Raw genomic sequence first — 11,040 nt, 5'->3', positions numbered from 1 at the left:
AATCCATGCTGGGCTGGCTCCTGGTGTGGCCACCTGCAAGGTAACCTTGTTCTCATCTTGTTTCCTTTAATTATGTATTGAGCCGACAGTAGACTTGCCACCGAATATGACACAAAAGCTTGGCCTTTCCCTGCAGTTGAGCCAGTTCTTAGGGCAGCAAATAATCACCAAACAGGAATTCCAGCTCAGAGGTGTGCATCCAGCCATGTGCCAGAGGCATCTGCTCCTGTGGAAGGATGTGTTCTCTGGCTCTAATGAGGTGCAGCAGGTTGGCTGAGTTGGCTCTTCACTGAGTGGAGAGAGTAGATTGTGAACATCTCCTCCCAAGTCTGTTCAGTGATGTCCCAAGTGTAGCTTGATACCATCCATGGTGTGGATATTTGCACCACAGAGATCGGCAAACACTGTAGGAGAAGGCTTCTATCTCGGAGATCCATTGATGACTGGGCCTCTCCCCAAAGGACCAGAGGCCACTCATTAGATACTGCTTTCTGTCTGTCCTGCTGCGGCAAAGATAAGGTGGTAACACCATGTGTAATATCAACTGAGTCGACAAACTGATTGGGATTCTAAGGAGCCCATAAGTATACCCCTTTTCCCCAACCCAGTTCTGAACCAAATGTAGGTTGGTGAATGTGGTTTAGGTGCAGCAGAATAAGCTTCCTAATACTGTACTCCAGAATCAGGCAGACCTACACAACTGTCACAAGCCACCAGCCTCCCATATGGAGCTCTCCTTCCGAAGAACTTATAGCACTGAGAATCAGAACAGAATCCTTGCTTTCTGTGAGCAGCTGACTCTCTAGAATAAGGATAGAGGAAAGGACTGAGCTCTCTTTGCCTGGTTTCCCTCCCAAAGTTACCAGTAAGAGTAGTCCCTCCTCTCTGGGGGAGGTTTCAAGGAGGGAGCAGGTAGACAGTAGAAGCATTTCTTGCATTGAGTGCCCACCACATGGAGGGAGATATCAGATTAGGGAATAAGCACTGTTCTATGAAAACTTAGAGACAACCAAGTGGGAAAGTGATGAGAAATGTATACTGGATTCTTTTTTTTCAGGTTCATCATTTGTTGTACAAATTGAGTATCACATTGTGAGTTGACATTAGCTTGTCCAGGCATGGGAACTTAACAGATGAGGTACAGACTGTTTAGAGTTCATATGTGGCTTTCACAGCTGGAGATTTTTTAGACCTTAACTAGAAGTATAAAACTATCAAAGCAATGCCTCTGCATGTGGCCAGTACACAATTCATTCTCCTTTTGGGAGTATAAGAGTTGAAATATTTTTTTAATACCAGTGAAATGGAATTGGGCATCAGTTTCTGGACCTGCCATAATTTCAGTCTTACAGAAGGCACAGATTCTGCAGCCTATGTACCTCAACATACACAGCTACCCCTTATCCCAGCCAGAAAAAGCCCTATAAACTGGATTCTGTGAGTCTCAGTCTGGACACTCTCTGCCTTCCCAGTATTGAGGTTTTAAAAAGTATCAGATTGTCCTGCATCTTGAGGAATATATAGTGGTGTTCTTATCACATGTATACACACACACACACCCTTCTGACTATGACATTGGAGTTGGAGTCTACAAAACAATTGTAATCTATACAAGCTGTTTATATTACAGGTCTTCTCCAACCCTGAGACATCCTGTGTAATCTGGCCAAAGGTGAGAAATTCTTATGGGACTCGTCTGAGAGTAAGCTTTGTTTTCCCCTCTGCTCTGTGGGACCTTTTCCCAGAGGCCTCTGGGATACCTGGCCTTTACCCTGATACCACTGACTTCCAGTCTCTCCATCGGTTGTGAGTTAATACAGCTTTACAGTGGCTGGTCAGCATGCTACCTGAGGGCTGGCATTCTGTAGTGTGTCTTTACAAAGTTTTCTTTCGTGCATAGTCCCCTGGTTCTCATTTAGCAAATGTGAAAATATTCTGCCCTTATAAACTTGCTTGTATCCTGCCTGCTAGAGCAGTGTAGGCCAGAGAAGCTTTGGACTGGTTTTTGGCTGGTTTCCAGACTTAGCTCTTAGCTCTAGTTCCATTATAGAGACACTGCCCCAGAACTGCATATCCCCTTAAAACAATGAAAGGGATATAACTCTTTCCATAGACCCTTAGTTTAGTGTGAAAACAATACCTTTTTAATGGTATGCTTTTATATACCCATGCCTATTAGTGCTTTATTATTCAGAATCTTAGTAGGTGGTGAAAAAATCTATGATAATTTGCTGTTTGGGATATGAATTTGAATCCTGTGGAATTTCTCTAGTACAAGTTGGGTCATTGGTATCAGCCTCCTTCCACTGGCCTCACAAGTCTCCTTCTGTCACAAAATGATCTAGAATATCTTCTGGGTCTAATTATATTTGGATTATCATTTCTAAAGCTTTGGAGTTTAATTAAAACTGAAATGGGAGTATACTTTATATTTTATTGGTTGGATCCTTTCTGATTGATTGCATTAGATTGTTAATACCTCCAGAAGATTTTATTTTATTGAACATAAGCCTGGACTTTATGGTGAAACTCAGTATTTGCCTGTTCATCTATTCGGTAACTTGTTTATTGAATGCCCACCAAGTACCAGGCTCTGTGCTGGGCACACTCAAGGAGTGGGATGAAGAAAAGGACATGCTGGTCAATCATTATCGTGTAATGAGCATCACAATGGTGGGTTACTAGAGACAGTGGAAGGATGGGAGAGATGTTGAAGACTGCCTGGGTGAGTCGTGAAGCACGTGAGTCAAACTCGAAGAATGAGGTAGGGTTTTCAAGAAGACACAAAGGGCAAGAGCCTTCCAGACAGAGTGGAAGGCTTAGAGAACATGGAATTAAGAGAAGTAAGAGAAGTTCAGTATCGTTGGAGGCCAAGGGCAAAGGAACCAGGGAGCGAGGCCACCAGTGCGCCAGATCCTGTTCCAACTGCTTTATATTGATTATCTTGCCTAATTCTAACAACACTATGGGGGTGGTGTTCTTAGCCCCATTTAATAGAGGAGGAAACTGAGCCTTAGAGTGGTTACATAACTTGCTCAAGATTACTGACTTCGTGGATGTTAGAGCTGAGATTTGACCACAATTTGGAGATGGCATTACTAATCACCATACAAAACTGCCTCCCCGATGTTTATCTTCATGCTTCAGCTCACAGACAAACTTTTGGTTTTCGGTCCCATCAAGTAGCTGCCAAAGTCCCTGTTTTTAATGAAGATACTTTTTTCCACAAGGTCAGCAAAGATAGTTGGTGTGTGGAATGCAGCCATTTTACCACATCATCACTCCTCGACTGAAAGAAATGCAGATCAAACCCCATTCTTCTGAACATGACAGTTGTATGGCAAAGGAACTTCAAGCTCAAATCTGAGGTTCAATAATTATCACTAATCAAATTGTAGCACCACCAAAACTCAGGCACACCCTTAAAGTAGCTTCTGTTTGAGCTGTTTGAGACAGTTTGAGCTGTTGAGGGAGTTCTGGATAGAGCTGTTTGAAACTAGAGGAATGAGTGTGTTTATTAAAAAGTGTGAGAAAAACGGGTGTTAGGGCATTCACCACTCTGCTTCCCAGGAGTTTCCACTCTCCTGATACCTGCGCCTGTGCATGAAGGGCCAGCCTGGAGTGATGGAAATGTCGGTGAATGTTCCTGCAGTCTTAGATCTTAACTCTGGTCACTTAAGACCCTGTGGGGGCACCTGGGTGGCTCAGTCAGTTAAGCGTCTGCCTTCGGCTCAGGTCATGATCCCAGGGTCCTGGGATAGAGCCCTGCATCGGGCTCCCTGCTCAGCAGGGAGCCTGCTGCTCCCCCTGCCTGTGTGCCTGCACTCTCTCTCTGTCAAATAGATAAATAATGATAAAAAAAATCTTTAAAAAAAAAAAGATCCTGTGGGAGTTTGGGCAAGAAACATTCTTGTTTTGATTTCCTTGCCTGCATAGAAGAGTGGTTAAAACTACAGCTTCTGGGGCCAGACTTCCAGAACGGAATGCTCGCTCTGCCTTTCTCCAACCGTGTGCGCTTGGGCAAGACCCAGGGCTGTGCATCGGTTTTCACCGCTGTATATCGGGGATAGAAATAGTACCGACCTTGCGGGTTGTTGGGAGAGTAACTGAGACATGCACAGGGGATCTCAGAATGGTGCTGACAGAGAGAGCACTATACGTGTTAGCTTTCATTACTACTGTTTTCTTCTAGTTCTGGGCTTCCCTGCTCCATTCAAGGTAAAGCAATCCTTTCTGGAGAAAATCATTCTTCTTTCTCTTTAAATTTTTTTTTCTACTTAAGGAAGGCCAACTTCTGTGTGTACACTTGTGGCATTGCATCGACCTCCGGTCTGGGCATGGCATGTCCGGCACTTTGCTGAGCTCCTCAAGACCAACGGGAATCCATTTTGTTCCAGACAAACAATGGCGACCTTATTTCCTGTTTGCTCTGTGGTGAGAATTATTGTCTCTTTGCTGCAACCAAACATTATGATCTTTGTATGATGAAAAAACAAATGTCGATGAACTTCTTATTTGTTTCTTTCAATGAGGAGAAACTTATTTTAAGTTGGCAAATTCTGCCGGAAATAAATCCTATCGCTATAGAAACCATGCACAATTACCCCTGAAAAGTGGTTGCTATATATGTTCTTTAAATGTACATGCGTGAAGCATTATATTTTAGCACATATTCGACTTTCAATTCTGTTTCCATAGTGTTAGACGAGAACCCGTCTGCTGACTGCTTCTCTTGTTCAGTCTTTTAGGATTCCTTGCTATCTTTGGGATATGAAATTATGTGGTTAGGACCACAAAAATCTTGTGATTAGTTCTGGCTATGCTACTTCTGTCCATGTGTCCTGGGGCAGGTTTTCCAATCTTCCTGATCCAATAAAATTAGACATTCTCTGGACTATAAAAATAAAGATAATGTCTCATAAGATTTGCGTGAAGATCTGCATAGGTACTTAATACTTTCTAAAATGTAAAATAGTTTTGGCTTTCAGAACATCTATCCACTGCATAAATTCCATATCCCAAGTAATGTCTGGAGTTCCTAGTTCTTCCTTAGCATTCAGTTATGAGAGGTCGAAGACATGTGAATGTATACAAGATGAATTCAGACCTACCGGGATAAAAATCCAGCAACACTCCTTGCTATCTATGTAATTGTGGGCAGGTGACATAACCTCTCTAAGCTTCACCGTCTTCATCTTTAAAATGAAAAAAAAAATGTATATCCAATGTTATCGAATTGATTAGAAAAAAATCGTGTGTCAAACACAGTTCTTGACAGGTAGTAAGCACTTAAAAATGGTACTTGCTGCTGGAAATAATGATGTTGTGCCCAAGCTGACACCATTAAACAAATTCCAAACTACTCAGCAAGAAAAAACTTGGAACTTGCTCTACTAAAGGGAATACCATTTGCCAGCACCAGCAAATTAACCATTTTTGAAGAACCTTTGTTCACAGATAACAACTACTCATGGGTTCTGCCACAAACATTTACTGAGCACTACTATGTGCATGGATCAGCAAGGTGAAATGGCTATTTTCTTTCCTTCATTTCCTTTCCTCCCCCTGCCCTCCCCTTCCCTTCCTTTTCCCTCCTTTTTTCCTCCACTCCCTTCCTTCTCTTCTTTTCTGTCCCTGGTTTTAAGGACAATGGAATGCCAGTGGAAGAGCAAGTCGTTCATTTAGAACTGGCAAATCTCTCAGACTGTTATGCCAGGAGCCTCATTTGGAATTGATAGCACTGAGGTAACAACACAGACCTCTGGATGGTTGCTGGGTCTGAATCCTGCCTTGAACTTCCTTTATGAGAAGCAGCTGAGCATTTCTTAAGCTTTCTCTAAGGAGAAATGTCTTGCAGGATGAGATGATGCAGTAGAATCAATAATGCCCTCCAGAAAGGATATGTGGAAGATATTTTGAATAACGTTCTTCTTCATAAGGAAATTGGATGAGAATAAATTTTTCCCCGAATAGAGTGAATGCAGAATCCTAGGAACTCAGATACAATGAAGTATCTGCTAAGTGAATAAATTGGCCAGTGAGGAAAAAAGAGGAAGGGTTTGCGAAAGTAAAAGATGGAGAATGAGAAGGAAAGATTACTTAAAGTTCCTAAATACCCCATAGCTGCTTACCTTTTCTTCCTTGAATCACACCTCCTGGCTTTCCTCCCAACACAACCTTCCTGCACTGCACCTGCTTAGTCAGAATAACACACACACACACACACACACACACACACACACACTCCAGCTCTTAGTCCTCTATGCCTGGAAGCCCCACCACTGAACCTTGAACGAGGGCTCGGACTCAGTAGACCAGAATCCCTATACACATCGCTGGTACCATCTCTCCAACATCAGAGACCCAACAATCAACCACAGAGTTCCAACAGAACTTGACTACCTAAATTTGGTTTGCCAGGTAGTTCTTTTTGTGTCCTGGATGATCCCGTTCAGCTGGATTTATGTGAAGATCAAGGCCTTGTGGGGACATCTAGGAGGCTCATCTTCTCAACTCCCACCCATTTCCCAGAAGCCCTCTTCCAGAGTTGTTTCATGAACTTGGTCTGCTGAACTCAAGGGAAGAGGTGTTCAGGTAACAGCTCCAGGTATGAAATGTGCCAAAGGAGTAGGTTTTTAAATTGGAGTGAGCCAGGATAGAGCTAAGATATAAACCAGGGGGTCAAAAATGGTGGAGCCAAGCACCAGACAACCTAGAGCCAGATGGGATGTCAGAGCTGGTGGTCAAAGAGAGCTGAAGAGAAAGGAGGGGGCTGGTATCAAGCCCAGACAATGTCAAACTTGGGCAAACCGCCTTAAAAGCGGGAGAAAACACAAAATTCTTGTCCCGGTTTATTCATTTATTTGTTTTAAAATCTATGAGTCTATGAACTAAAGCAGAATTTACCTCAACCTGAAGACATTTTATTTTTTTCCTGGAGTCGGAATCTTTGATTAGTCACCTTAGGTGTGGTCAGGCCAGACCCTGGGTATTCAGATGGGGAGACAGTGTAGCCTAGCAGGTAAAGGGTGGTCTGGGTCTCACTCAGACCTAGATTTGAGTGCTTAATTCAGCCATTTGCTGCTGTGTGAACTTTGGCAAGTCACTTAACTAACTGCTCCAGATCTCAGTATCTTTATTTTAAAGATGGGTATTCAGAGGATGGTTGTGAGGCTCAAATGAGATGAGATGAATGACACATCTGAAATATGTGATGTTCTCAATATGTGGTAGCTGCTTATGGGTGTTGTTGAAATCTATGGCATCTCACAGACCCCAGCAGAGACCTCTCTGTGAATTGCTTCTCCTGCCTTTGGAAGGGATTCAAGGAAAGGGTGAGCAACCTTGAGTTCACACTCGTTACTCTGAGCCAGGGGCATTTCATGGAGCTGGGAATTAGAGTATCTGCCATGGCTTTGTAGGAGTGGCAGGTGGCCCTGCTTCCTATAACTGTGCCTCAGGAACAACGGGAGCGGCAAAGTGAACTGCATCAAAGGCTCCCAGTTTGTGGAGAGCTGTAGCCCTGTTTTTTGTTTTGTTTTGTTTTTTCTTGCCCTTTGCTTTTTCCTTTTAGACACACAGGTGCCTGGCTGTCTGCTTAGAGTTTGAGGAGCAACAGTGTAATCTGTAATAATGAAATCCAGCCATTTCTCTCTGCCCACAGTGGAAATCTTAATCTCAAGCATAACACTCTGAATGGCTGTGCTCCCATTTCAAGTCCTTTTTATACTAGATAACTTCCTGGTTCATTATTGTCTATCTGCTGAATGAAATGAAAGGAAAAACTCTTAAATCGTGTCTTTGGGATCTTCTTATAGAATGGAATTCTTTTAGACCCATAGAACCAAATAAACAAACCACCACAACCAAAAACCAGCAAAAAGAAAAGTAAGGGCTTTAGACTCATTAGCAGGCCATGATCAGATCTGTAGCAGGCTGGACAAAATGGTAAGAAATGAATGCAGAAGATAATTGGCATAATGGGACCTTCCTGTGTGATAGGTGATGGGCCCTCAAGAGCTGATGAGACTCCACGCAAGGCTCGGGTATAAGGGGCCTCGAGCTGGGGCAGTTTCCTATTCCAAACAGGCAGCATTAAGCACCAGACCTCAGACACCAAGGAGCTGCCTCTACTTATTCATGTGTGTTCTTGATGCTGGTAGTTTGCTGGTCTGTTAAAGAGTGCTTTCTACGAATATTAGTTGTCCTTCTAGTCCAACCTTCTGATCCCACTCCAACCTTCACAAACTGGCCTCGCTCAGTACAAGAAAGACCTGGGTTGATATTCTGGCTCTGCCATTTCATGATCTGTGATCATGGGCAAGTTATTTAACCTTTTAAGAGTTTTCTCATCTGTAAAGCAACACACATTTCAAAGAGTTTTTCTGAACATTTGAATGACATGACACAAAGGAAGTGTGTAGAACACCCAAACAAGGAGATGCTCAGTAAAGGTTAATATTTTCCCACCTCTTCCATAGGAAATCAGCTGGCATGGCCCTGAGCCTCATCTATAAATTGACACTACCTGCATTGTTGATTCTAAGATACCCTTTTGCACTTTAACATGTTATAATTGGCAGCATCTACAGTCTTGGATAGCCAGAGGGCAGGTGTGACATGGCCAACTGTGTCCACAGACCACTTTGAAGAGTGTCTCAAATGTAGGTATCATATAACTCCATCCCTAGGCCACACTGTTAGGAGCAGAGCAAGAGCCAGAGCTCAGCTCTACAGACATGTTCTGTGAACGGTGACTGACCTTCTAGAAGTTTCCCTGGCTTGAGACCCTTGAGACATGCAGACTCAGCCAACAGTAGAACAGAGAGGAAGCCAGGAGAGCCACAGAAAGAGACAGCAGAAACCACCAGACTGTAGAAGCCAAAAGCAAAGAAACAGAACCTCAGAAACAAAGTAGCAGAGGAATAAGAAAGCAGGAAAGATGCAAAGATGGAGGCCATCTGAAATAGCCCAATTTCCTCCAGTCCAACCTAAAGCTGGGATTCGCTGTCATGCATTCCTCAATTTTGCATTACTTACGAGATTTTTTACAAGGAAATAAATATACTTCTTAGCTAGCTCTTTATAATTTTCTTTTCAACTGAGTCAGTGGTCTTTCTTCTTAAAGCATCTTTTTTAAAAACCTATAGAGATTAGGCTTATAGCCAATTATAATACCTAGGGCAATTAAATAAAATAATCAAAACATTTTCATATCTGCAATTCACAATAGCCACAAAGACACTGTACAGATTGCATTTAATTCTCAGCAAATTGTCTTAGGCAGCGATTCTCTTGCTTATGAATTTTGGGAAATGGTTATTTCCCTTAATGTATTGCATATTTACTATAATTAAAAGCAGATACATTTTGTTCTCAGTTTAAGTTTCCAAAAGCACAGTCTGTATTATGTTGATGCTACATTTAACATTTGCAACACATTTATAACTAAATCTATGTATACTTTGTATATATAACTCTACATTTTCAATATAATTATACATGTGTATGCATATGATGCATATGCATCTGAATATAAGAGGGAAGGGAGAAACCCACTGAATAGTACCCTGTGCCAGGCTTTGAGCTAGGTATTTTATATTTATTATTTTAGTATTCACAAAAGTTGTAGGAGATAGATTTACCTTTTATAGCAACTTTGGTCATTTTCTTGATTTCTGGAAAATTGCTTTCCAGGTCTTTTAGAAGCCATTTCTAAAGGACAAAAAGGTTGGTGTCAGATTCTTAAAGTTGGTATCATCCTTTGCAGCTGCCCCCTGACTGGCTAGAAAGTAAGTAAACAGGCCAGTGGAGATGTCTTTGAGTCATTGTAATGATTTGCTTAATTCTAAACAGAAGTAAATTGGAACCAATTACCTGGAGAAGGAAGGTACAATATATCATTATCAACTCCTGGCATCATTCAGTTACCTATTTCCTTTATAATTAGATACTTTCAATGTGTGTTTTTTGAGACTTTAAGTAGGTCTGCTTTTTCTAATCAATTTAGGTGTTCTTTACACAGGGACACATAATAATAAAAGATGTGCTAAGTTTTGTCAGGATGGGAGGTAGTTAAGACATACATAGGAGCATAATACGTATTTCCTACCTTCAGGAAACTTTAGTCAGGCTGGAAATATATAACCATGAAGGGAAATGGCTATTAAGTTAAGGCAGCCTTTGATATGGTATATGAAGGCTTAAAGCAATAAATAAGTCCTGTGAACATACAGAGGAATGAAAAGGTATCTATCAGGGGCCTGGTAGGAAGCAAATGTCAAATTCAAATTGGGAACTAGAGGAGATTTTAATTTTTTAAAAAGACTATTTACAAAGGTAAGTGTTGGCTGGAAGAAAACCACAAAGAGAGTTTAGTATTTATTTTTTTTAAAGATTTTATTTATTTATCTGAGAGAGAGCAAGCACACAAGCAGGGGAAGGGGCAGAGGTAGAGGGAGAAGCAGATTCCCTGTTATGCAGGGAGCCTGATAAGGGGCTAGGGGCTCCATCCCAGGACCCAGAGATCATGACCTGAGCCGAAGGCAGATGCTTAACAGACTGAGCCACCCAAGTGCTCTGAGAATTCAGTATTTAGAGAGTAAGGGAGCCTATCCACAGCATTCACTTTCTGGGGGCTCAAAGCAGGTTGGAAAGTGGATCTGGACAGGCAAACAGAAACCCTGAAAGTTACAGAGGCCTGGGATGATTTGAGGCTGCATGGAGGTAAAAATGGACCTCAGCTTTAAAATAATAGAAATAGAATATATAGGGGCGCCTGGGTGGCTCAGTCATTAAGTGTCTGCCTTCAGCTCGGGTCATGATCCCAGGATCCTGGGATTGAGCCCCGCATCGGGCTCCCTGCGTGGCGGGAAGCATGCTTCTCCCTCTCCCACTACCCCTGCTTGTGTTTTCTCTCTCTCTCTCTCTGTGTCTCTCTCTGTCAAATAAATAAATAAAATCTTAAATAAAATAAAATAAAATATAGGTGTAAGAGGAGGGAACACAGGACATAAAGGTTCAGGTCTGGGAATGTGCACA

At 42.2% G+C, this 11,040-nt stretch overlaps 1 pseudogene; it reads right to left on the bottom strand.

Annotated features, from left to right (window-relative positions):
- Window positions 1-1,149: 1,149 nt before the first annotated feature.
- Window positions 1,150-1,336, bottom strand: LOC116634126 (annotated as a pseudogene).
- Between the last annotated feature and the right edge of the window lie 9,704 nt (window positions 1,337-11,040).

The sequence above is a fragment of the Phoca vitulina genome, unplaced genomic scaffold, assembly GCF_004348235.1.
Source record: "Phoca vitulina isolate PV1807 unplaced genomic scaffold, GSC_HSeal_1.0 scaffold8, whole genome shotgun sequence".
NCBI classification, from domain to species: Eukaryota; Metazoa; Chordata; class Mammalia; order Carnivora; family Phocidae; genus Phoca; species Phoca vitulina.
Note: the sequence above shows the minus strand (reverse complement) of the source record. Positions and strands in the feature narration are given on the sequence as shown.